This window comes from Phyllostomus hastatus, unplaced genomic scaffold (assembly GCF_019186645.2).
Source record: "Phyllostomus hastatus isolate PE091 unplaced genomic scaffold, TTU_PhHast_1.1 phas_contig_64, whole genome shotgun sequence".
Lineage (NCBI taxonomy): Eukaryota > Metazoa > Chordata > Mammalia > Chiroptera > Phyllostomidae > Phyllostomus > Phyllostomus hastatus.
In genome coordinates, this window is record NW_025333928.1 from 8747808 (window position 1) to 8773140 (window position 25333).

Genomic DNA, 25333 nt, shown 5'->3' on the forward strand with positions numbered 1-25333 from the left:
CACCAGTGGCTGAGATGCAACTTGAGATGTCACAGAAGTTTCATGCTCAGGCCAATGTTTTTCAGCCTCAGTCTATGAAACCTTGAAATGACCTCTTCCCAGACCTCTACCTTTAGAGGGATGTTCCCAGGAAGTTCTGCCCTGGGAGCAGCTCCTGTGTGGATCCTTTCTGGAGGCCAAGGAAGATGGCCTCTCCACTGTTTGCCATCCCACTGGGTTGCTTGGGAAGTTCCTCGGGGCTCAAGTTTCCAAATCCCCAACAGATATTGATCTTCAAGATTTTGGAATGAAAAATTGGAATTCTTGGGAATTCCTGAAATTATCTTAATCTGTATTTTCATAACTTCATGCATTTTTTATCAATAAGAAATACACATTTAGTAGTAGTTACAAAGAACTGTAGGGTATCACAAATATTCTAAACCTAGAAAATACCAGAGAACATTATTGGGTAGTATTCAAATAACAAAATGTTTAAATCTCTAACAAAATTACCTTCACTGCACAGAATCATGTGTTTAAGTTGCCAATTTAAGGACTTAATTGTTTCCAAAACTTGCTATTTCTTGAAAGATCATTCATGGGATTTGCATAAGATATACTGTGCATGTAAACTGTTTAATATTTGCGAGAGTGACTCACTGTTAACAGACTACAAATACGCCTTTAATGTGGCAACAGCACCAGAAAGACTGATTGGTCAGTGACCACTTTTCTCCCATGTGCTCCTGGCCCAAGTTCCAGGATGCCCTCCTTAACCGCGGACTCCGCGTGTCAGCGTTTCCTTCCCTTGCTTTCTACTTGGTATCAGCAGATTCCTTCAAACCAGGAATGCCTCTGTTTATCATTAGGCATTAATTCTCACAGGAAAATTATAATACTTTTTTCTATTTTCCCCATTTCTTGACTGATTGTTCTTGAAATTCAGAAAAACATAAAATTTCTGGAAAATATCAGGAAGGATTTCCTGCATGTATACATTATTCTGGTCTGAGCAGGATTGCAAGACAAATCTGATGCAGACATAATTACCTAGCAAGTCTTCCAACCCAGTCACTGAAGCTTCACAATTTCAGGCAGTTCAGAGCCAGATCTAGTTATGAGTCCCAGTCCTCCATCTCCTGGCTGTGAGACATTGGGCAAGTCACTTTACCTCTCTGAGCTTCAATTTAATGAATAGAATGGTGCCTGGGAAATAATATACTTGCTTTGTGAGGCAATAGTATAGAAGGTTAAAAGTGTGGCTGTGGAGTCAGACAGCCTGAGATTCGAATCCGTTATTTAGCACCTCTCTGACTCGGGGCAAGGTCTGACCACTCAGAGCACTGTTTTTCTCTTCTGTAAAATGGAAAAACTGATTGATCACATTTCATAGGATTTAGGGAGTTTAAATGAGATCACATATGAAAATTCTTAACACAGAGCATGGTACATTGTAAACGCTTGATAAATGTGGGCCAATGTAGTTATAATCTGCTGTATCTACCTCACAGGGCAGTTGTGAGGACAAACGGGAGGTTGTGTTGTGCAAGTGCTTTCTAAGCTGTGAAGTGGTGTCCACACACTTCTCTTTCCTTCAGAAACAGGATGGCCAGAAGCTACTGGCAGATGGTAGTAGTATTTCCAAGTAAGGGGCCTGAGAATGCGTACTCATATCCATAGAAGGTAGCTGTGTTGAAGGGGAGGTGTCACCATGGTTACACAGGGTGTAGATGCAACCAAGTAGGCAAACTCTGGCATTGTCTGACTTGGGACACACTTGGAAGACAGGGGGATAAACAATATTCAGGAGCTGGGTTTGGAGAAAAAACAGTGTTAAACGGAGCCTTCCTGCTGTATATTTGCTTAATAGGAATTGAAACAGAGGAAGGGGACGTGTAATAGAAGGTGGTGAGGAGGCTCTGACTATTGTCTAAAGCCCTATTATTGGCTGAACTTAGGAAACAATCCTATTAGCCAGAACCAGCACATCCTATTCCTGCTGTCTGCGCGTGCACCTCTGGTGCTCATTCATTCCTAGGCTGTAGACCAATTTTGGATCACAGGGCTTTCCAAGATGATTTTCTGTAATCCTGGCAGCAGTCCCATAAAGTGAATACTAGAATGACTCCCATTTTGCAGATGAGAGCTTGGTATTAAACTGGGAGTTAAGCCCATTGCCCGGGATCTTTCAGCCTATATGCTGTAGAGTCAGAATTCAGAGAGAGTGCAAGCCTTTACCCCTTACCGGTCTGCCTCAACTAACCAGGAGCTAGATGCTGAACCGAAACAGGGAGACGGAAACACGAATGTAAGGGGTTGAGCACCTAAGTGTCTTCCTTCTCTTCTCTTCTCTTCTCTTCTCTTCTCTTCTCTTCTCTTCTCTTCTCTTCTCTTCTCTTCTCTTCTGTGACAACTCTCTCTCTCCCAAGATCTCCTGCTTTTCCTGGACAGTTTCTTTGCTTCCAGGGACATTTTTCTCGGCTTGGCCCTTAAGTCCAGGTCTTCTGGGCCCTGTCCTTGGACTCTCTTCTCTTTCTCTTGCACAGGTCTGTAAGAGCTTCTTATGCCCACAGTCGAAGCTCCTGGTCATCTCTTATTCTAATCCAGACTGTCCCTCCGAGCACCAGCCTGATCCAGCCAACTGCCTCCTGACATCCCCTCTCATTCCAGGCTCCCAGCTGCACTTTTCATCTCTCCCTTAGCCTCACTCTCCTCCCGAGTTCCCCTTCCTCCTTACCATGGCCTCTTCATTTCAAATACTGGTTGTAGTGGTGGGGAATCCAAGCAGCCTTTGTAGATAAAACCTCTGGAATAAGGGCTAGAGATGGACTATCGGATGTGTTTCCTGAAAGCTGCTGGCAGTTTGGGGTTGAACTTGGAAGGTGGAATTCACCATTCAGTCAGCTTCCTGGCAGTGTGCCAGGTCCAGGGACAGAAGTGGAGGACACGTTTGTGAGGGAAACGGACAGCATCCCTGGCTTCAGAGAGCTTTCAGGCTACTAGAGAGAATGGACATTAAGGAATCCTTCAAGAACATAATTTTATAAACAGTGCTAAGCATTATGAAGGAAAGGTTTAGGATGCTGTGAAAGAACAGAATAGATCTATACTAGGTTGGGGGTCAAAGGCCATTTTTAGAAAGTGACAGTTACTATAGCCCTGAGTAGGTCTGAGTTGGGAGAAGAGAATTCCATATAGAGGCAACAGCAGGTGTATGCACAAGGGCCTAGAGGTGGGAAAGAGCTTGGTATGTCGGGAAAGCTGAGCCGGCCTGTGTCAGTGGAGCTGAGTATGCTGGGGCGTGTGGTCAAGACAAGACTGGGCAGGCTGGCTGGGATGGTGGCAGATGCCTCGTGGGCCATGGTAAGGAACCTGGAATTTTTGGTTTGACTTTTAATTTGGAAATAATTTCAAAGTTACCCAAAAAATACAAAGGATTCACCCTAACTATTAAAATTACTTGCTCTCTCTCTCTCTATATATATATATATATTTAATATATAGTATATTGAGTTGGCCAAAAAGTCCATTTAGCTTTTTCCATAAAGTAAAGACACATTTTTCGTTTTCACCAATAACTTTACTGATTTGGATATTTTGAGTATGTGGGCTATCTCCTGCGTGGTATAATGTTGATTGTTCTCAATTGTCTCAATTTGATCACTATCAACTTCAACTGGTCTACCCACCCGTGGACCATTGTCCAGCCAGACATCTCCAGCATGAAACTTCACAAACCAATTTTGACACTTTTGATCAGTCACAGCACCTTCTCCATACACTGCATAAATCTTTTTTTTTTTTGCATTTCGGTTTCATTTTTACATTTCTTAAAATAATAAAGCATAATATGCTGAAAATGTTGCTTATTTTTCTTCATTTTCAATATTAAAATGACTACACAAAAATTCACCAATTCTGATTTTTTAAATGCATGCTGTTATGACAGCTGTCACAATACAATCTAACAAAATTGTTTTGAATGAAGTTAAAAACAACTAAGTACTACCAGAGCCATTGTGTGGGTAAAGCCCAATGAACCTTTTGACCAACACAATATATACATGTACTTTTATTCTGAACTTTTAGAGACCAAGTCTCATACATTATGTTTTCTATCCCTACTTATAATGTGTATTTCCTACCACAGTCCACTACATACAGTCATCTACTTTATTAAATTTAACGTTGATGTGACATGGTATCTAATTACCGCCCATTTTGTCAACTGTCTCAGTAGTATCTTCTGTATACCATGTTTTTTAGTGCAGGATCCAGTCTAGAAAGGAGGTATTATATTAAAGTGCCATTTCTTTTTAGTCTCTAATCTGGAGTAGTTAGCTTTCTTTATCTTTTATGATACTGACATTATGGAAGAATGCAACCTCTCCCTTTAGCAAAATGTTCCTCAGTTGGGGCTTGTTTGCTGTTTCTTCATGGTTAGATATGGGTGACGCGTCACTGGCTGCAAGTCTGCGTGGCCTTGTGTCCTCAGTGTGACACAAGAGGCACAGTGTCCATCTGCTCTTCCTTGGTGATTTCTGTCTGATTTCTCCAGTCTATCGTTACTATTTTTCCCTTGTAGCTGATAAACAACAAGGAGTTAAGTTACAACCGTGCAGGTATCCTGTTTCGTAGGTCAGTAAATAGATGAGATTTAACATTTACTGATGATTCTTGCCTGATTCAAGTCAGTTTTTGTCATGATGTTTACAAAACGATGACTTCAACTCCAGCGCTGCCTCCACTGGACATTCTTTGGCCCATTTATTTATATATTTATTATTAGTAGGGACTTTGAATTTCTATTATTTTCCAAGAATTTTATAGCTATTAACCTTAATTATTTCAGTGCCCAAATCATCCCAAATTTGGCCAGTGGGAGCCCCTTCAAACTAGAAGCCTGAATTTTATCCCAACTTCAGTGGAGTGGGTCAATAAGGCCACCAGGAGTGCTGTGTGAGAAAGCATTGTAGGGGCACAGATGAGGAAGCAGGGAGACTCATTAGGAGGCTCTTGTGCAGTCCGAGTGGGAAACGCGGCATACGCCAGGATGGTGGCATGCAGCACGAAGGGATGGATGGATGTTCAGGAAAGCTGGCGGTAGAATCCGCAGGACTTGGTGGTGGAGCGAGTGTGTGAGTGCTCAGGGAGGGAGGAGCCGGGGTGGCTGGAGTGGCTGGGTGGGTGGTGGGGGCTGTTTCCTGCTCGGGGAGGGGCATCAGTGGGATGGGTTTCTATTTTGGACAGTTCAGTTTGCGCTATCTTTGACATCTAAGTCAAGTAGACAATTTGATATATCGTTTCAGAGCTGGATATAGAAGTCCAGACCAGAAGAAAATTTAGGGGTTGCCACATATGGATGACTTTGATTCTGTGGTCCTGGAAAAATACTGTAAGGGGAGAATATGTAGTGAGGAGAGAGAGAGGCCAGACTGGGAATCCTGAGGGAGTTCACTGTTCGGGGCCCTTGTGGGTACGTGGCAGCTGACAATGGAGAGAGTTCTAGGGGGGCTAGATCACATGGATCCTGTAATGTAAGGCCAAATCCTGATGTGTGTGGAGAACCATTAAAGGGCTGTGAACAGAGCGACAGGGTACGATTTGAATTTTAGAAAGATTGTTCTGACAGTCATGCAAAGATGGAGGGTTGTGGCAGAAACTGATGCTATGGTTCTTTTTAAATTAATCTGCTTGCCTCTTGCCACTGGAGATAGCCCAGATGAATCCCTATGGCTGGAATGCCCTCTCCTTGTTCATCTGGGCACAAGAATCATGATCAACAGATCTGCCTCACCTGCGCTTATCTGCCCAGGTAATGTGACCACAAACCCCCATCTCCCTGCCTCATTTTGGTAGAAGCCCCACAACTTATGTCTTGGACCTTTTCCCACCCGGTTCAATGTAGGTATGAGTGTGCATGGGCTGGTCCTGGGAGTGTGCAGTACTCTGTCTGGAGACCATGATCCTTTGCCTCAGTACGCTTCAAGTTCTGTGTGGTCCCCGGCACCCAGGCACCTGCCCATTCAAACCTGTGTTGTCTCCCAGTGCATTCTCTGCTTGGCAGGGGCGGTGCTGTGCAGGAGAACTGCAGTTTGACTGGAGGGTGTCTGCAGTCCGCTTGGAGACACAAATAACCAAAGGGAGAACTTTTAAGAGATCAGAGAAAGGGGCAGATGCTCTGGAAGCCTAGAAAAGGGACAGTTGTTTCTAGTTGGAGAAATCTAGGGAAGATCCCTAGAGAAGGTGCCATTTGAACCAGGCTTTAAAGGTAAAGAGGACTATTTTCTATTTCACAAGAAAAATATTTAATTATTCAGTGGAAAAGAAGAAATAAAAAAAAAATCGAAGCCCTATTTCCTCATTTTATTGACATTGTCAACACAATCATTATTGCATAAATATCTCATCAGGCAGATACTTCATGGTTAGCTCTCTTAGTGTTGGAATGATTCATTTCAGGCCTCAAGACACTGGCTTGGGGGCTGTGGCTCAGCAGGCAGATCAGAAGCAACTAGGGACCAAATGCAACTCAGGAATCAGTGCTTGAGCCCATCCAACTCATTCTTTCATTCAGCAAATGTTTACTAAGGACCCACTACATCCCAGGCTCTGAGAATACAGTGATGATTGGGACATACTTCCTGCCAGGAAGACCTCAAGTCTAATAAAAAGGGAGTTTCAGGCAGAACGAATTTACTGTAGAGGACATGTAGATGCCACCATAAAAGCGCAGTGTGTATAAGATGTGGTGCTGACAGAGAAAGGAGCTGGCAGTAGCTGAAGCCTCGGGAGTCGAGGAGCACACCAAGCAGAGAATGAGCGGTGAGAATGGGGAGGATTGAGGACACGTGTCAGAGGGCCAAGTTCATGTGGAGCATGGCTACGTACTTCTCAGTCCATAGGCTGGAGGGGACATCTTTCCTACTCTTAGGCTTCTGGGTGTGTGTTTTTTCTGTTTTCTACTTCAAATATTTCCTTTCTCCCTTTAGAAAGGACATTTTTATACACTTTTTCAAAATATCAATTTGCATGCTTAATTCATTCATTTTATTTTTCTTTTGACACTAAAAACACTTAATGCTTGTTAATTTTACCTCTGCAGATAGCTTTGACTATATCCTATTTTTTTATTATTTTCTAAATAGATTTTTATGGTCCTAAGGGTAATTTGAGATGCTGTTTATCTGTTTCAATTTCTAAGTGATGTGTTTTATATTATTGTTAGTTGAATTGCATTTTGATTAAAGACTGACTTCTAGAATATTCACTTTCAAAATTTACCAAAATATTTTCTGTGGCTTACTATTTATTGAATTTGTCACTGTCCACAAAACTTGAAAAAAAAGGTATACTATTTGTTTTCAGGGTAAAAAAATTTTATGTTCATATCTTCTATCTGTCTGTATTTATTTTTGATTACTTGTTCAGAAAATGTGTTAGAATATTTCCAATAAAACTGTTTCTCATGTTGCTCCTTGTATTACTAAATGTTTGATTTCATGAATCTTTGGTGTTATTTAACACGTAAGAAATTAAACCACCCTGGCTGGGTGGCTCAGTTGGTTGGAGGGTAGTCCCACACACCAAAAGGTTGTAGGTTAGATCTCCAGTCAGGGCACATGCAGGTTTGATCCCCGGTCGGGGTGGGCCCGGGAGGCAACTGATCAACATTCTTCTCTCACATCAATGTTCCTCTCTCTCTCTTCCTCTCTCTTTCTCAAATCAATAAACATTTCCTCGGGTCATCATTAAAAGAAATTAACCCCCTTGACATTATCTGAGTGAGGTGGCAGCCACTATGACAGTGGAGAAATGAGGCAGAAGCAGAAGGAGATCTCAGCCCTGCTGAGCTAATGATGCTGACCATAGGAGATGTTTTTAAACTAATTGAAGCCCATGAACAGGGGAGAGACATTGGTCTAAATGAGGTGAAAACCAAGACAGCTGCCAAACACGGCCTTTCAGCACAGCCTCGCCTGGCGGATATCATTGCTGCAGTCCCACCTCACTATGGAAAGTGTCTTAGTCCCCAGATTAAAGGCAAAAAACCCAAAGCTTTGGTGGCAGTGATGAGCAAACCCCACAGATGTCCACACATCAGTTTTACAGGAACTATGAAGTCTCTCCAGAAAAAGTCCAGCCATTGTTAATGTATCAAGAGCAGTTTGCAGGACATTGATGTAACCTGGTGCCCAAGGAGAGTGGACTGGAATGCACATGCATGAACAATGACAACTTCACCGTACAAGTCAGTGGGGGCAGTAGACGCCATTAAATGAGTGTATATACTGTGTGGTTGTTGCATTCAAAATGACTGAGTAGAGCAATGAATCTGCATCAGATTGTATGTTAAGCTTGAACATTCCTCCATGGATACTATTTGGATGATTCAGAAGGCTGAAACTGCCCTGGCTGGCGTAGCTCAGTGGATTGAGCGCAGGCTGGGAACCAAAGTGTCGCAGGTTCAATTCCCAGTCAGGGTACATGCCTGGGTTGCAGGCCACAGCCCCCAACAACCGCACATTGATGTTTTTCTCTCTCTATCTCCCTCCCTTCCCTCTCTAAAAATAAATAAATAGATAGATAGATAGATAGATAGATAAAAAGAAGGCTGAAACTATGGGCAACTGGTGATTGGCAGCTTCATCATGACAACCCACCTGCTCATGCATTACATCTTGTGCAGAAGTTTTTGTGAAACAGCAAATCACCCAGGTGACTCAGCCCCGCTACAGCCCAGATTTGGTGCCTTGGGACTTCTGGCTTTTCCCAAAACTAAATTCACCTCTGAAAGGGAAGAGAGTTCAGACCATCAGTGAGATTCAGGAAAATACAACGGGGCAGCTGATGGCAACTGGGAGAACTGGGTGAGGCCTCAAGGTGCCTACTTTGAAGGGGACAGAGGTGTCATTGTCCTATGTACAGTGTTTCTTGTAATTTGTATCTTCTTCAGTACATGTCTCTACTTTTTATATTACATTGCTGGATACCTTCTGGACAGACCTTGTATCTGTATACTGCCCTGATGGACCTGGTTCAGATTTTGAATATTCAACCCAGTCTTACAATGGATATAAGCCAACCTCCATGCTAGTTATCTGTGCTAGATACAACCCTTATCTCCAGACAAGACATGGAATAGAACAGTTGAAACAACTTGGTCACGGTGTGGATAAAGTGGATTTATTATGATGGGTGGAATGTTTATGGCCTTTCCAGAAAAACAGAGATTACTTTATTTGAAACCTACATGATACCTCATCTGGACATACCTCCAACAATATCTATGAGGCAGTCAAATATTCTGAGGGGAGCATCACAAAATGTATTGGGAGTTACTATTGTAACCAGACCTGATTATTGCATGAAACAGCTTTTAAGTGACATGTTGACCTATGGTTGTGAGAGGCTAGAGATTGGAGTGCAGAGTATCTATGAAGATGTGGCCAGAGACACCAACAGGGGCCATATGTGAAGGCAATATGTGAGTTATTTCACCTGGCCAAAGATTCTGTTTTCAAAGCTGTGGCTCATATGATGCCTGATCAGCCAAGTGTGGGAACAGAGTAAGATACTGAACAGTTTACAGAGTTTTTTGAGAACTCTGCTTTTCATCCTGATGGTTTAATACTTTACCCTTCCCTGGGGATTCATGGTACTGAGCTTTATGACCTGTGGAAACCAGGAAGATATGAGTTATTATCCTAGTGACCTGATCAAATCGGTGGCTCAGATTCTTGCCCTTGAGCCTCCATGGATTCAAGTGTACTGAGTGCTGAGAGATATTCCATTGCCCTTAGCTCAGGACTCGGGCATGGTAATATGAGAGAGCAGGCATTTACAAGAATGAAAGACCTTGGAATACAGTGTCGAGATGTGAGAACCAGAGAGGCTGGAAATCAAGAAATTCATCACAAAGTACGGCCATACCAGGTTGAATTGGTAAGGAGAGAGTACGTCGCAAATGGTGGCTAAGAAACATTCTTATCATACGAAGACCCAGATCAAGACATTTTGATTGGCCTCCTGCGATTACAAAACTGTTCGGAGGAAACCTTACATTTCGAATTGGTTGGGCGTGTTCCCATAGTCCGAGAGCTGTATGTATATGGAAGTGTAGTCCCTGTGAGCAGTCCAGGCCCTACTAAATCTCAGCACCAGGGCTTTGGCAAGCTGCTGATGGAGGAAGCAGAATGAAAAGTTAAAGAATGTGGATCCGGGAGAATAGCTGTTACATAAGAGGTTGGCACCAGGCATCACTGCAGAAATACTGGCTACAGATTACAAGGCCCACACATTGTAAAGACACTAAAATAACAGCCACACCAGTCCACCTTCATGCGGTGTCCTCCCTGGCAGGAAATAAAGATTCAAGGTATCTTGAATATTCAACAGGGAGGCTGAACAAAGCAAATGGACCTACTCTGACCCCTTGGCAAGAAGCTTCACCCTTGTCCTGCTGCTGCAGAGTTTGGAAACTACATTCAGGGTGGTACCAGCACGTGGTGACCAAGCACCCAGCCTCTGGCGCTCAGAACTCCTGCATCATCCTCTCCTACGTGTTCTCAGGGAGTCACTTCAGTTCTCAAAGCTTAAATCATGCATCCACTTTCTAAATTTTGCATGAGGAACACAAGTAACTTGCTCAAACACAGTGACTAAAGCAAAGTGATAAACTCATTGGATAACATAATTAATGAAATAAAACTAGGTGTTATTATTTGAGGAATAACAAAAAATTAAACCCCTTTACTCTTAATTACACCTTTCAGCAAGTGAAGTTAAGAGCTCACATTGCAGAGTCAAAACAGCTTGGGTTCAAACCCCAGCTACACACCACTTATTCGCTTAGATTCCTTATCCATAAAACGGATATAATAATGGTATCTCCCATGTATAATTGTTGAATTAAATAAGATGATGAATGTAAAGCATTTAGAATGCTGCTTGGCACATGGTAAATGTTCAATGAAGCTATAATGTGCTGTTACGATCATTGTTATTTTGCTGGGCTGACCACTGCTGGCATTTGAAGCCTCTGCTGTAGAAGAAGAAAAGGCTTTAGGAACCTCTTTCTCTTTCTCTATCTGAGACACATTTGGTAAACAGAATGCTTCATGTAGAACATTAGAAGCCGCTGTGGAAAACAGGAAGGTAAAAAAGACTGACAGTGCAAACACACAATGACACACTTTAGTTTGGATGGTGGGATCATCGAGTCAGCTCATGCATTGCCATCTGAGTATTAGTAGTGTGCTCCAACTTCACATGGAAAGTGGGGAAGGTGGCGTGGGAGGGAGAGAGAGGCCCAAGCTTTCCCTAGATGTTTTATTAAATACTGTGACCACCATCACCCACCTCATCCCCCAACCTTCAGATTCCTTTTACCAACAATGTGAGCCTGGATTCTACGTTTCTCTGCCAATATCTTACAGCCACAGCCTTCAGAGGCTTGCTCTTGGCACTGGTACCACTCTACCCATGGGAACTTTTATGTCCCCATGCGCACCCTCCCCCAGAGGGATTTATAGCCATGACTAGTATGTCAAAGCCCGGTTCCTTCACCTGAAGTAGGACAAACTCCAGAGCTAGGCTTCTTTGCACACTTGCTAATGTGCCTATTTTATTCCCTTGTTGTTATATAGTATAGAAACTAAGTTGACAGTAACTACCTAAACTACATTTTTATAAGTTTAAGATAGTTATTATAACCCCAAAGTAACTACTAAAAAATAATAAAAATATATATACATAAAAGGAATCAAAATAGTACACTATCAAAAAATCAACTAAATACCAAAAAAGCAATAATGGAAGAATTGATTAACAGAAAACATAAGCTACACATAAAACAAATAGCTAAATGACAGAAGTAAATTATTCTTCACCAACAATCACATTAAATGTAAACAGATTAAACTCTGCTATTAAAAGATAGAAATTGGTAGATGAATTTTTTTTAAAACATCAACAGGATCCATCTATATGCTGTCCATAAGGGACTCACTTTAGATATAAGGACACAAAGAGATTGAAAGTAAAAGAATGACAAAAAATTTTCCATCCAAATAGTAATTAAAATAGAGCGGGATTGGCTATATTGTTATCAGACAACATACACTTTAAATAAAAAAGATAATAAGAGACAAAGGACATTATACATCAATAAAAGGTTCAATACAACAAGATATAATAATTATAAACACACACACCTAATAAAGGAGTCTCAAAATACATGAAGCAAACATTGACAAAATTGAAGGGAAAATAGATGTTCTACAATAATAGTTAAAGTGGCATTAGTTAATACCCAATACCACAATTACCTAAAGTGGTAATAGTTAAATAGTGGGATTTCCATATCCCATTTTCAATAATGAATACAACAAGGCAGAGAACTCGAGAACAAAATAGAAAACTTGAACAACAATATAAACCAACTAAATCTCACAAAAATATATAGAACACTCCACCCCAGCACATAACCTTCTCAAGTACCCATGGAGCATTCTCCAGGATAGATCATACATTAGGCCATAAAATAATTCAGTAAATGGTGCAGTAGCTATGAAAAACAGTTTGGCGGTTCCTGAAAAAGCTAAGCATAAAGTCACTATATGATCCAATCATTCCACTTTATTTTTTTAAAGATTTTATTTATTTTTTTAGAGAGAGGAAGGGAGGGAGCAAGGGAAGAGAAACATCAATGTGTGGTTGCCTCTCACATGCCCCCTACTGGGGACCTGGCCTACAACCCAGGCCCTACACTGGGAATCCAACCCGCCACCCTTTGATTCAGGCCAGCACTCAATCCCCTGAGCCACACCAGCCAGGGCCAATCATTCCGCTTTAAATGAACTGAAATCAAGGACCATTGGAATGTGTGACCACCAGTTCCACTGGCCACAGCTGCCTCTGCCTCACAGCAGCTCACCGTGTCCTCTCCGCCCCTCCTGCCCATCTGGAGAAATGTTTCATCTTTAAATCCTTGGTTGTCAGGTTTCCAAACAGTTAGATTTTCTGGCAGTTCTGGTTGTTTTTTTGTTTTTAGATTGGTTGTTGTCCTTCTTATGGTTGTGCGAGAAGAAGTGAGTCTCCCCACGCCTCCATCTTGGCCGGAAGTGCCTGTTTCTCCATTTATATAGATCTTCATTGATCTATTTCATCAGTGTTATGTTTTCAGCATACAAGTCTTGTACACATTTAATTACATTTACACCTAGGTATTTTTTGTTGTTTTGTTGTTATAATTTTTAAAATTAAAAATTAAAAATTATATTTTTAATTTTAGTGTCTACATGTTCATTGCTAGCATATAGAAGTACGGTTGATTTTTTAAATGTTGATCTTGTATCCTGAGACCTTGCTGGCCTTATTTATTAGTTCTAGGAGTTTTTGGTAGATTCCTTGGTATTTTCTTCATAAATAATCATGTTATCTGTAAGTGGTAACTAGTTATTTCTCCCTTTATAATCTACATGCCTTTTATTTTCTTTTCTTGCCCTATTACATGAGTTAGAACATCCAATATTTTATTGAGTAAGAGTGGTAAGAATGGACATCCTTTCTATTTTATTTTCCAATTGTTATTAATGATATACAAAAATTACAACTTAACTGATTTTTATACATTGATCTTGCATCCAAGACAAAGCTAAATTCATTTATTCTATGGGCTGTTTTTACAGATTGCTAGTAAATAATGTCACTGACAAATGAAGACAAATTTACTTCTTTTCTGATACTTATGCTTTTCCTTTTTTTCTTGCTTTTATTGTACCAGTCAGGACCTACAATACAAAATTGAATAGATGTGGTGAAAGTGAACATCTTTGGCATGCTCACAATCTTAGAGAGAAAATATGCATTATTTCACCTTTAAGTATGATCTCGGCTGTAAATTTTTTGTGTATATTGTTTATGAGATCAGGAAATTCCCTTCTATTGGGTTTATTTTCAGTTATTGTATTTTTAATCTCTATGAGTTCTACTTGGCTTATTTTCAAATCAGCTATATCATGTGGTGGTGGTGGTGATAGTGTTTCCTGCTCCTTGCAAATATTTTCAAGTATATGTTGTATTTCTTTAAACATAATAATCAGAGATATTTTGTAATTTGGTGCAATGATTCCAATCTATGAAATGTTTACAGATTGGTTTCTGCTTTCTGCTGTTGCCCTGTGTGCTTGAGTGTTTCTGAGTGTATATTCTCCTTGAAAACGTATTTGAGGCCATTTGTAATTGCTCCTACCAGTTGCCAAAAACAGTCTATCTGCAGCCTCTTTGAACCAAACTTAAAACGTGAGGACTTTTTTTCCCTACACAAGTGATGTGATTGGAGCTACATAACCAGCCCAGGGCTGGTTTGTCATCACAGCTTCTCAGATAATAGTCTCTTCCCTCTGCTCCAGTCAGCACCAGCAATCCCCTGGGGCAAGGAACCTGTGCTAGCCTACTGCTGGTTTTCTCCTTTTGATCCCAGCAGGGTACATCTCTTATTAATCAATGGGCAGACCCAAGGCTTGGATTTCTGTTCTGTGAAGCCTGCTTCAGGTCACCTGTTTTCGCAAACGCTTTCAGGGGAGAGGCAGTTTCAGGGCTCAGGTTCCTCTCTGGGTTCATACTTTCACCTACATAATTCCTGGTAATTCCTTCATTGTTTGTCAGCACTTTTAAGGAGTTGGGGTTTTTTTTTAAGATTTTATTTATTTATTTTTAGGGAGGGAAGGGGGGGGAGAGAGAGAGAGAGAGAGAAACATCAATGTGCGGTTGCTGGGGGTTATGGCCTGCAACCCAGGAATGTACCCTAGCTGGGAATCGAACCTGGGACACTTTGGTTCCCAGCCCGCGCTCAATCCACTGAGCTAGGCCAGCCAGAGCAAGGAGTTTTTAAATTATACATTTTATTCCACATTTGTATTGTTTTCAGAGAGTAGATTGGTCTGAATAGCCCACCATACTTACCAGAAAGGGTTCTCTGCTTTCAAGCTCAAAAAGTGTTATCTTTTATCTGCTTTCATCTTTTGCCTAGCTCTTTGTCTTTATGTACTTAAACCTGTTAAAAATTCCTTTACTCTCATTTTATTTATTATTATTATCATAATTTTTTATCCTCATCCAAGGACATTTTCTCATTGCTTTTTTAAAAAAAATATTTATTTATTTTTAGAGAGAGGGGAAGGGAGGGAGAAAGAGAGAAAGAGGAACATCAATATGAGAGAAAAACATCAACTGGTTGCCTCTTGTGGGCCAATGACTGGGGACCGAACCCGCAATCCAAGGATGTGAACCCACTGGGAATGGAACCAAAGACCCTTCGTTTTGCAAGATAACACCCAACCAACTGAGCCACACCGATCAGGGCTTTATTGCATTTTAGAGAGAGAGGAAGGGCAAGAGAAACACTGAAACCAGAGAGAAACATCGATTGGTTGCTTCCCATACTGTGCACCAGGTCCTGGGATCCAACCTACAAACTAGGTGTGTGCCCTGATGGGGAATCAAACCCACAGCCTTTCCACTATGGAATGACACTCCAATCAACTGAGCACACCAGCCACGGCTTTACTCTCATTTTAAAATTTCAGGAAAAGTCAGAGATAAGTAAGTGTCTGTTAACATCTTTGTTGTCATTTTATAAATAAAAATATGGTTAAAAGAATAAAAATCTAGGTCCTGATGATTCTCTCTGGTCCTGTTTCTTGATAACTGATTTCCAACTTGGGGGAAATAGTTGTTCCATTAAGATGAGCCCTTTACTGCATACCCTGCCCTCCTCCTTCTTAGCGTCCTCAGTCTTCACTGCTGCACTGACTGCACACACTGTGGCAGCCACTGCTCCCACCACCCCTTCTCCCAACATTTTAGGGAGTAAAGATTGCCTGAGTGGTTTATTTATTTACTTTTCCCAGGGGAGAGCATGAACACAGTCCCCCACTACCACAAATCATGCAGTCGAGTTTCCCACATTTGGGGAAATGACAGGGGTCAGCACATCTGGAGTGCAATGGATAAGGCTCGCCCTGAGAAAACCACCTTCTTGATCATGGTATCTCCCCTGCCGGGTAAGTATCAGTGGTTTAGATTGAAAAGACTTCACAAGTGATTTTGATATGAACCCACGTTACTCACTAGAGAATCTCTGGAGTAGCTCTTTGCCCTTATAGAAGTACCACTGATGTTTTAAATGTTGATCTTGAATCCTAACTTCTGCACCCTGTTACCAAACCCTGTTGTGTGCTCTGGTCATATCTGTATTTCTCTCACTGAAAGACTGTGCTTGTAAATATTGAAACACCTGAGACTCCCAAGCCTGCTCCACCCCCAGCCTTTTCTACCTCAGTTGATGGCAACTCCTCCTTCAGTTGCTCAGGTCAAAAACCTTAGAGTGATTCTTAACTCCTGTCTTTAAATCATAGCCAATTTCTAATCTGAGAAATCCTGTAAGCTCTACCTTCGAAATATATCCTGAATCTGCCCATATTTCACCGCTTCCATTACCACCACTTCTGCACAAATTACCATATTCCACACACTGTGGCATGCATTATTGCAATAACCTAGCAGGCCTCCCTACTTCTATCCTTGCCCCACCCCAACTTTCCACTGGAAGCTTCACTTCCCTCTTCTGCACAGCAGGATAAAACCTTCATACATAAGAATTCAGCGAGATAAAATATAAAAGCCTTTCAGTGCCTGGAGTTGTGAGTGTTTAGTTCACTGCTGCATTCCTTCTGTGCCTTTTCTTTGGGAAGCTACTTCTCCCTCTTGTGACTTCCTCCTATGAACACAGACTTGTTATTCAAGAGTTTGAAGTTACGGTGTCAGTTTGATTTTTTAAAATCTGATGTCTTCTCCTTGGACTTTTAAAGAGTTTATTGGTTATAAAGATATTTATATATTTTATTTTTTAAAAAGATTTTTAAATTTATTTTTAGAGAGGAGAAGGGGGGAGAAAGAGAGGCAGAGAAACATCAAGGTGTGGTTGCCTCTCGCACGCCCCCTACTGGGGACCTGGCCCACAACCTACGCATGTGCCCTGACTGGGAATTGAATTGGCAGCACTTCGGTTGGCAGGCCAGCACTCAATCCACTGATCCATACCAGCCAGGGTGAAGATTACATTTTAAGTCCTTAGGTAGAAAGTTAAAGAAGGATATAAGAAAAAAATGAGCATAAAGACATTGAGGGTTGGCATTTGCATTAGGTTTACTACTCGGCACATAACCTAGAACCCAAATTAACAGACAGCGGAATCTGGTCCTCCCCAACATCCTTCTTCAGCCTTAGATGTCCAGAAGCAACACAGTACTAAACTCAGAGACCCTGGAATCACTTCACAGGAATTTGAATTCCTGGTTCAGCCAGTTACTATTGGCCTCAGGCAAGCTGCTCAGGCACTGGAGACTCAGCCTTCTCATCTGCAAAAAGGAGATACAATACACACATTGGTTCTAGGACAGTGGTGAGGTCGGACAGAGGCCATGGATATGAAGCATTTGGCAGTGCCTCACTACATGTGAACTATTGTTATTCTAGAGCTTGGAATTCAGAAACAGAATCAAGTTGGGCTTAAGCTCACAAGGTCACATGGATACAACTGGATCCTGAACAGGTCAAGGTGGCTGCAAAATGCTCCCCACTTTTAGGACTGAGTAAGGCCTCTGCTCTCTGGGGATGCCCTTCCCTCCCTCTGCACCACCTAAGCTTGGGGGATAACATGGGTGGATGGTGCTTCCAGCTGTGGGGTGCACATCTATTATTTGTCTAAGGCACCTCCTTACAGCACGTATTTTCTCAGACTATTACCGAATGTCAGCTATGTGCCAGGCACTGTGCTAGTTTGTTCTAGTTTGCAAAGATAGATACAATTTCAATGCCCGCTCTCAAAGATCTTAAAATCTAACCAGGGGGATAAGATGTGACTGTGACATTTACCAAGTTGATAATTCTATATTGATCACCTACCATGCATAAGACATTGATTGATTCAGGCACAGCCTTAGAAATCCAGAGAAGGGAGAGATGGTGGTGGCTTGGTCATACCCATCTAACCCAGTGCCTGACCTCCAGAAATGCTGACGAGATGGATGGATGGAGTTGGCTGGACGGTTGCTTGTCAGGGAACGTTTCAAAGTAAAACTAGCCATGGATCTTGTTGAACAGAATTCACTCCATGAAGACGATGCAAAGATACAGTCCTCCGGTCCATTTGAGGCTGTCAGGCAATTAATCTAGCCATATGTAAGGGTTTCTATAGGGCCTGAGTGGAAAATTCAAATGGCTATGGGCTCCATAAAGAAAAGCAAGTAAGTCAAGTAGGCTGGGTGCTTATTCTGTTGTCTTTACACATACATGCATCTCTCTCGGTCTACTTTCCATTTGTGCACTTTTTAAATTTCCTTTTTTTTTAATCTTCACCCAAGGACATTCTTACTGACTTTAGAGAGGGGAAGGGAAGGAGAAAGAGAGGGAAAGTAACATCGATGTGAGAAAGAAACATCGACTGGTTGCCCCTCTTACACACCCTGACCAAGGACTTAAACCAAAACCTAGACATATGCCCTGACTGGGAATCAAACCTGTGACCTTTCAGTTTACAGAATGACGCTCCAACGAACTAAGCCACGCCGGCCAGGGCCATTTGTGACTTTTGATAGAGTTACCGAAACCAAAAGCCTATTTCTCTACAGAGATGGAAAACATTCATGCAAGCACAACGGCTGATTCTCAGGCTTAGAGACAAAGAGTACTTGGGAGTGGGAGAACCTAAAGTGAACTGGGGACACAGCCCTATGTAAGAGAGCAGCCACTTCTCAGTTTAAACCAGTTTCTGAATGCAAGAACATGGGCCGACTGTTTCCAGCTCCACTGATGTTGCAAAAGAAGCTGGAAATATGGACTTTTTAAATGAACTCTTCCAATTTTAAAATAAATTTCAATTCAAATTTTAAGAAGGCATTTGGTAACCAGTTGAGACACAACTTCCAATTGTAGTGACCAGTCTATACCCTCTACTTAGGAAACCAAGAGAAATCAGGTTAGAAAAATGGGCTGAAGCCAAGTTTCAAATGGTCTTAAGTGCCATGCTAAAAAATTGTTACTTTAGCTTACAGTTTTAAAGAGTATATATGGTTTATCGAACAAGGGAGTGGGTAGACGCAAGGGTAGTGGAGTGGCATATGCAATAAACGGGGAGACATCTAAGACTGCAGGTTACTGCAACAACACCGGTTTGTTAACAATGAGGTTGAAAGACGTGGCAGGAAGACTAGAAAGATGGGTTGGGCCAAAAAACATGAAGTCTAAAAACTTGGTAAGGATTAGAGAATTGAAAGGGAGAGCAGGAGAAAAGATAACTAAGGTTCCAACTTGACTGAGAATGAGCCATCTCTCTTGCCAGAACGTCCAGGAAGGTCACTGTTAGACCTGCTTTTTAGAGGAGTTAGCCAGATGGTCAAGTCATCACCCCAACACGGGAAGAGGCCTGACCCGCGCAGCTGCAGTCCTGGCTCCTGGCTTTGCCTCTAGAGCGCAGGCGTCTCGACGAGCCCGGTTATAAAATAGATCTTACAAACAAGTAGCCTATAAAATGGAAATGATGCCACTGACTTCTCACGGAGGTTGTGAGGAACGAGGAAGAAGCGGGCCGGCCAGCACTAAGCAGGAGGAAGATAAGGGAATGCTTTCTTTCCCGGGGCTTTGGAAGGCTCAAGGTCTTAGGGAGGGGCCGGCAGAGAACCACTCTCTGCAAAGGACCCTTCCCGGAGAACCGCCCGGAGCCACGTGCCTCCCGATCGCCCTGCGAGTAGCGGACCAGAATGCATTGCGGCAACCAAGTTTAAGGACGGCCCTCTGCCGCATTCCCAGCGCGCTCACGGTCTGCGCGGGCCGGCCCTCCCCTCCCCGGTTCAGGATCCTCCCTTTCTGGGACTCAGGAGGGCAGGGATGCCTTTACGCGGAGCCCTGCCCTTTCCCCCCCCGCACCATGCACAGGACGGGGATCCTTTGCGGGGAGGGCCTTGCCGGTATAGCGCCGCGAACCGGTCACATTCCCGGAGTCCTCACACACGCCGGAAGTGCATTTGCCTCCCGCCCACGACAGCGCCTCTCTAGGAGCCGGGGTGCTGGCGTCTCAGTGGGAATAACCCCTTCGGCCCCAGTTGGCTAAATCTGTAGCTGGAGGAATTCGTTCATTTTTCCCCCTGAGCCGGGTTGAGCTGTCTTGGGTTGCCACAGAGGAACGTTTTGATGAGTGAGTGCTGCGCCTCTATCTAGTCGGCAGAGACCTACCGCCTGGGTTTCCGTCCCAGCTGGGCTGAGATGCTGGGCAACCTTGCACAGGTTATTTAGCGTCTCTGAGCCTCGGCTCTCCTGTCTGTAAAATAACTTTATCAACCTCAAAGCCTTGCTGTAAATACTCAGTGAATTAATACATGTAAAGCACTTAGAAGAGTGCCTCATAATAAGTGCTTAATGAATGCTAGTTATTATTTTTACTGGCACCTTTTAAAAAAGGACTACTGGTAGTTGGTCAGTTTTGTGATATGAAAACAAGGAACTTGATAGAAAGTATAGTAAGTGCTACTGTTATTGAGGACCTTCTTTGTGCTAGTTCCTTACATGCCTTATCTGTGTTTCCTTAGGGCAGTTCTGTGTTGTTATCCCCATTTTATGAAGAAACTGAGGTTAATTACTGAGTGCATGTGACAGTCTGATTTGAACACAAGGCCCCCTGATTCCAAGGTGCATGCCTTTCTCTCTCCCCCACAATGCATCTCTGATTTTGGACATTTTTTTCCTGAGAATTCCTAACTAAAGCTTCAAAACCCATGACAATGTCATGGGCATAGCTGTCTAGTTAGTCCAGAGCTGAGGACACTGTGCAAAATCACCTAATTCCTACAACAGGATAAGAATCGACAATGAATAGTGCTGCCCCAGAATGAACAGCAGCCTTGCTTAAAGAAAAGGATCTTGTGACCTAGTTGCAGACATCCAAAGAGACAAAGGCACTGAGTATATGTTTTAAGGATAAAATAAACCTACATTTTTATGTTCAAAAACTATTACCACCTAGCCCGAACTTTCACACAACCCATGGAAAGAAACCTCGGAGGCCAGTCCAACTGGCCATTTCTTCCTGATTCTATCCTCAGGGTCCCTCTGGGCAGTTTCCACATGGCTCCAGCATTTAGTACTAAAGATCTTTGGTTTAGAATGTGGCCAGGCAGAGCAGCCCAGGAGAGTGGGCACAGGGAGCATGAGAAAAAGGGGTGGGATTAGTCGGAAATGAGGAACTGGAGTTGGTGGACATGGACTTTCTCACCTCCATGCCCTTGGCCACGCTGCTCCCTCTGCCTGGTTTAAGCTTTGAGAGGGCAGGACACTGTCCATCTTGTCATTGCTGCACCCTAACACCAAGAAAGGCAGGCTTTTCCAGGATCACTCCACCAGTTAGTGATTGAGTCAGGACTGTTGGGTCAGAAAGGGTCATTGAGTGTCTCTTGTAATGTACACACGGGCAGGAGGAGGAGTGTAGTGCCACCCCAGTTCAAAGACCACATATGCTTTCTCCAGCAAGGAAATAAAGCCTGTACAACACAGTATAGGTGTTTTCTAATAAGATTTGTTTTACGTTTTTCTTTTTCACTTCTTTTTATATTTTGAAAAAATTCAACAGTATAAAGAGAGAAAAGTGAAAAGCAAGCTGCCCTCCTGCCTCTGTCCAACCCCAGCCCTATCATCACCTCCTGAGGTGAACACTGTTGCCAGTTTCTTGTGGAACTTTCTAGAAATAATTTATGCATGTGCATCACCTTGTGGAAAAACACAAGATGATAGCACATGCTAGTTACTTGCTTCCCCCTTGCTTTTTTTCACATAAAAACATATTTTGGAGAATGTTTCATGTCAGTTTGTACATATCTGCTTCGTTTATTTTCACAGCTGCTGAGCGTTCCATTATATGGCAATGCCATACTTTTTTTTTCTTTTCAATCCTCAGCCAAGGACACATTCAATGTTTTGAGAGAGAAAGAGAGAAACATCAGTTGGTTGACCCCCACTCCCTGCATGCACCCCAACCAGGGGTCCAACCCAAAACCCTCTTGGTGTATGGGACGATGCACCAACCAACTGAGCCATCAGCCAGGGCAATATACCACACTTTATTTAACCAACTCCCCTACTGGTGGACATGCAGGTTATTTTCAGTCTTGCTCCCAAAAGAACATGTCGATGCAATCACTGTGCGCGCATCTTTGGGTGCCTGTGGGATCCGGAAGCAGACCTGCTGACTCAAAGGGTGTGCGCATTTTGAATTCTGACCAGCATAGCCAAATTTTCCTTCCTCCAAAGAGGCAGTGCAGATGCATACTCTATGAATCATGTTTGAGAATGCCTGTTTCTCCATGTAGTATATATCTCTTTATATTTGATAACCTTAGATTAAAAATATTTCATGGGGTTTTTTTTTTGCATTATGAGATTTGTTTTATAACACTGATAGGAGGAAATTGAAATCTAACATTGGAAGTGTGTAATTTTAAGAAAGCATTGTGCTGCTTTGAATTAGTTCACATCTCCTGACCTGACGTGGACACATAAAATGAGAACATGTCCCAGTGAGCACTCCACGCCACCTGACTCCTTGGAGAAGAGATGCAGAAGACTGGAGCTAGACAAGGGACATGCCGATTTAAAAAAAAAAAGTGGGGGTAGATACTAATAATACAAACTGAAGGAGACTTACAGGAGAACTTTCTCCCAAGCCTCATGTGAATTATGTAACAAATATTTGCTTGGGCCTCTAGAAATTTCAACAGATCTGTAACCCACTTTCAGCAGTTGTGTAAGCAGAACTTTGTGCTGTGTGTTTGTGTACCAGCCTCGGATTCATGTTATCACTTCCCCGTATTTTCCCTCTAGCATTTTATTCTTTTTAACTTGTTAATGATACTTTGCTCCTTCGGTTACTATCAGAAATAATAGCCAGCAGCTAATGGCTATCAGTCTTACTGGATGCCAGGTACCTGCCGCAGAATACGTGGCCCTATAAATGCCTCATGTCCTTTTTGAAACCAAGCAAGGTATAAATAAAGAAATAAACAAACACAACTGCCAGATTCCCTCACCTCCTTTCTGTTACCCACCTAAAGGTGTCTTGCTGATATCTGAGGCTGTATGTATTGGAGAAAGACTCCACGTCTTTGACTGCATAGTTCTCCTTATGAATCTGTATTTGAAAACAAACAAACCTGCAGAACAATACAAGCATCTCTTAGCAGTCAGAAGCCATTAGTCAAGTGATAATAACCTCACAAAACTTAACCTCTAAGTCCCCAGGAAGGAAGGCGTTGATCACCAGGAGTCCACGAAGAGCCACAGTCCAGACAACACCTGTGCATTTATTCTGTGAGAACGAGAACAGGGATTGACAGTGACTGAGTGCTCGCTCATGCTAGACCCTCATCTAGCTATTTTGCATTAATATGTTTAATCCTCACATCTGCCCTATGAAGTGGGAAATATTTTCTTTATTTTTATTTTTTATTTTTTGGTTCTTTTTATTTTTTATTTATGTATTTATTTTTCATGGAATTTGTCGGGGTGACATTGGTTAATAAATTATATAGGTTTCAGGTGTACAATTCTCTAATACTCATCTGTATACTGTATTGTGTGTTCACCACCCCAGGTGGGAAATATTTTCTACAGCTATAAGGTTACAAGGTTCATAGACCAAGGATCTAGGTATAGATGGATTTAGTTCTAGATCTAGTTTAGATGGATTTCTGCAAAGCAAGTACTAATATGCCTACTCCCATCCTTTAGATAAGATGAACAGATATCAGCTGTGTATCCTGCATTTACAGTTACAAATAATTACAAGATTATGCACCACCAAATCCAGAGAAATGCTCACAGATTTGACCCAATGTTTCTATTTCTGGGACTGTATTTTAAGAAAACAATCAAATCCTGACTGGTATGGCTCAGTTAGTTGGATGTCTTGTCTTGCAAAACAAAAGGTCACTGGTTTGATTCCCAGTCAGGGTACATGCCTGGGTTTTAGGTTTGGTTCCCAGTCAGGGCTCATACATGAGGCAGCTGATCAATGTTTTCCTCTCACATCAATGTTTCTCCCCTTCTCTAAAAAATAATACTAATTAATTAATTTTTAAAAAAGAGGAAAGAAATTTGGGAGACATATACAAGATCAGACCAGAAGGCATCCAACCATGTAATATGAAAAATGGAGACATTTATCGAAGAAGATACAAGATACTTGTACACAGGACAATGACACCTCAGTTCCCTTCAAAGTAAGCACCTTGGGACTTCACCCAGTTCTCCCAGTCGCCATCAGCTGCCCCGTCATATTTTCCTGAATCTCACTGATGGTCTGAACTCTCTTCCCTTTTGGAGGTGATTTTAGTTTGGGGAAAAGCCAGAAGTCCCAGGGCACCAAATCTGGGCTGTAGCAGGGCTGAGTCACCTGGGTGATTTGCTCTTTCACAAAAAAACTCTGCATGAGACGTGATCCAAGAGTGGGTATGTTGTCATGATGAAGCTGCCAATCACCAGTTGCTCATTGCTGCAGCCTTCTGAATCATCCAAATAGTTTCCATGGAGGAATGTTCAAGTTTAAGGCGAAATTTAATGCAGAATCATTGCTCTCCTCAGTCATTTTGAATGCAGTGGCCACTCAGTACACATGCTCAACTCAGTGGTGTCTACCACCCCCACTGACAGTGAAGTCATCATCATTCAGTCATGCACGTTCCAGTCCACTCTCCTTGGCTGCCAGGTTACATTGATGTCGTGCAAACTGTTCTCATTATATTAGCAATGGCTGTACTTTTTCTGGACAGACATCATCGTATTCTCAGAGATTTTCATCAAAGTTTTACATATAAGAGCAAAATATGGTGGCTGTGTAAATATTTAACAAGAGGGAAATTACTCAGCAAAATATGTTACTTGTGATCCCTGACTGGTGTGGCTCAGTGGATTGAGCATCAGTCTGTAAACCAAAGAGTTGCAGGTTCGATTACCAGTCAGGGCCCTTGCCTGGGTTGTGGGCCAAGTCCCCAACAAGGGGCACATGAGAGGCAACTGCACATTGATATTTCTCTCCCTCTCTTTCTTCCTCCCTTCCCCTCTCTCTAAAAATAAGTAAATAAAATCTTTTTTCTAAAAATATGGTATTTGTGGAAATTGTGTATTCAGCCATGAAAATTATGCCTGTGAAGACAATGAAGCAACAAAAACATACAACTGTGCTTTTTTAAAAGCTTAGAGAAACAACCAATGAATGCATAAACAAACAACAAATTGATGTTTC

General features: G+C 42.2%; 1 non-coding gene across 1 annotated transcript; it reads right to left on the bottom strand.

Annotated features, from left to right (window-relative positions):
• Positions 1 to 15893: 15893 nt before the first annotated feature.
• LOC123825710 lies at positions 15894 to 16057 on the bottom strand. Its single transcript, XR_006786937.1, has one exon. It is a non-coding gene; the product is annotated as a U1 spliceosomal RNA (small nuclear RNA).
• Between the last annotated feature and the right edge of the window lie 9276 nt (positions 16058 to 25333).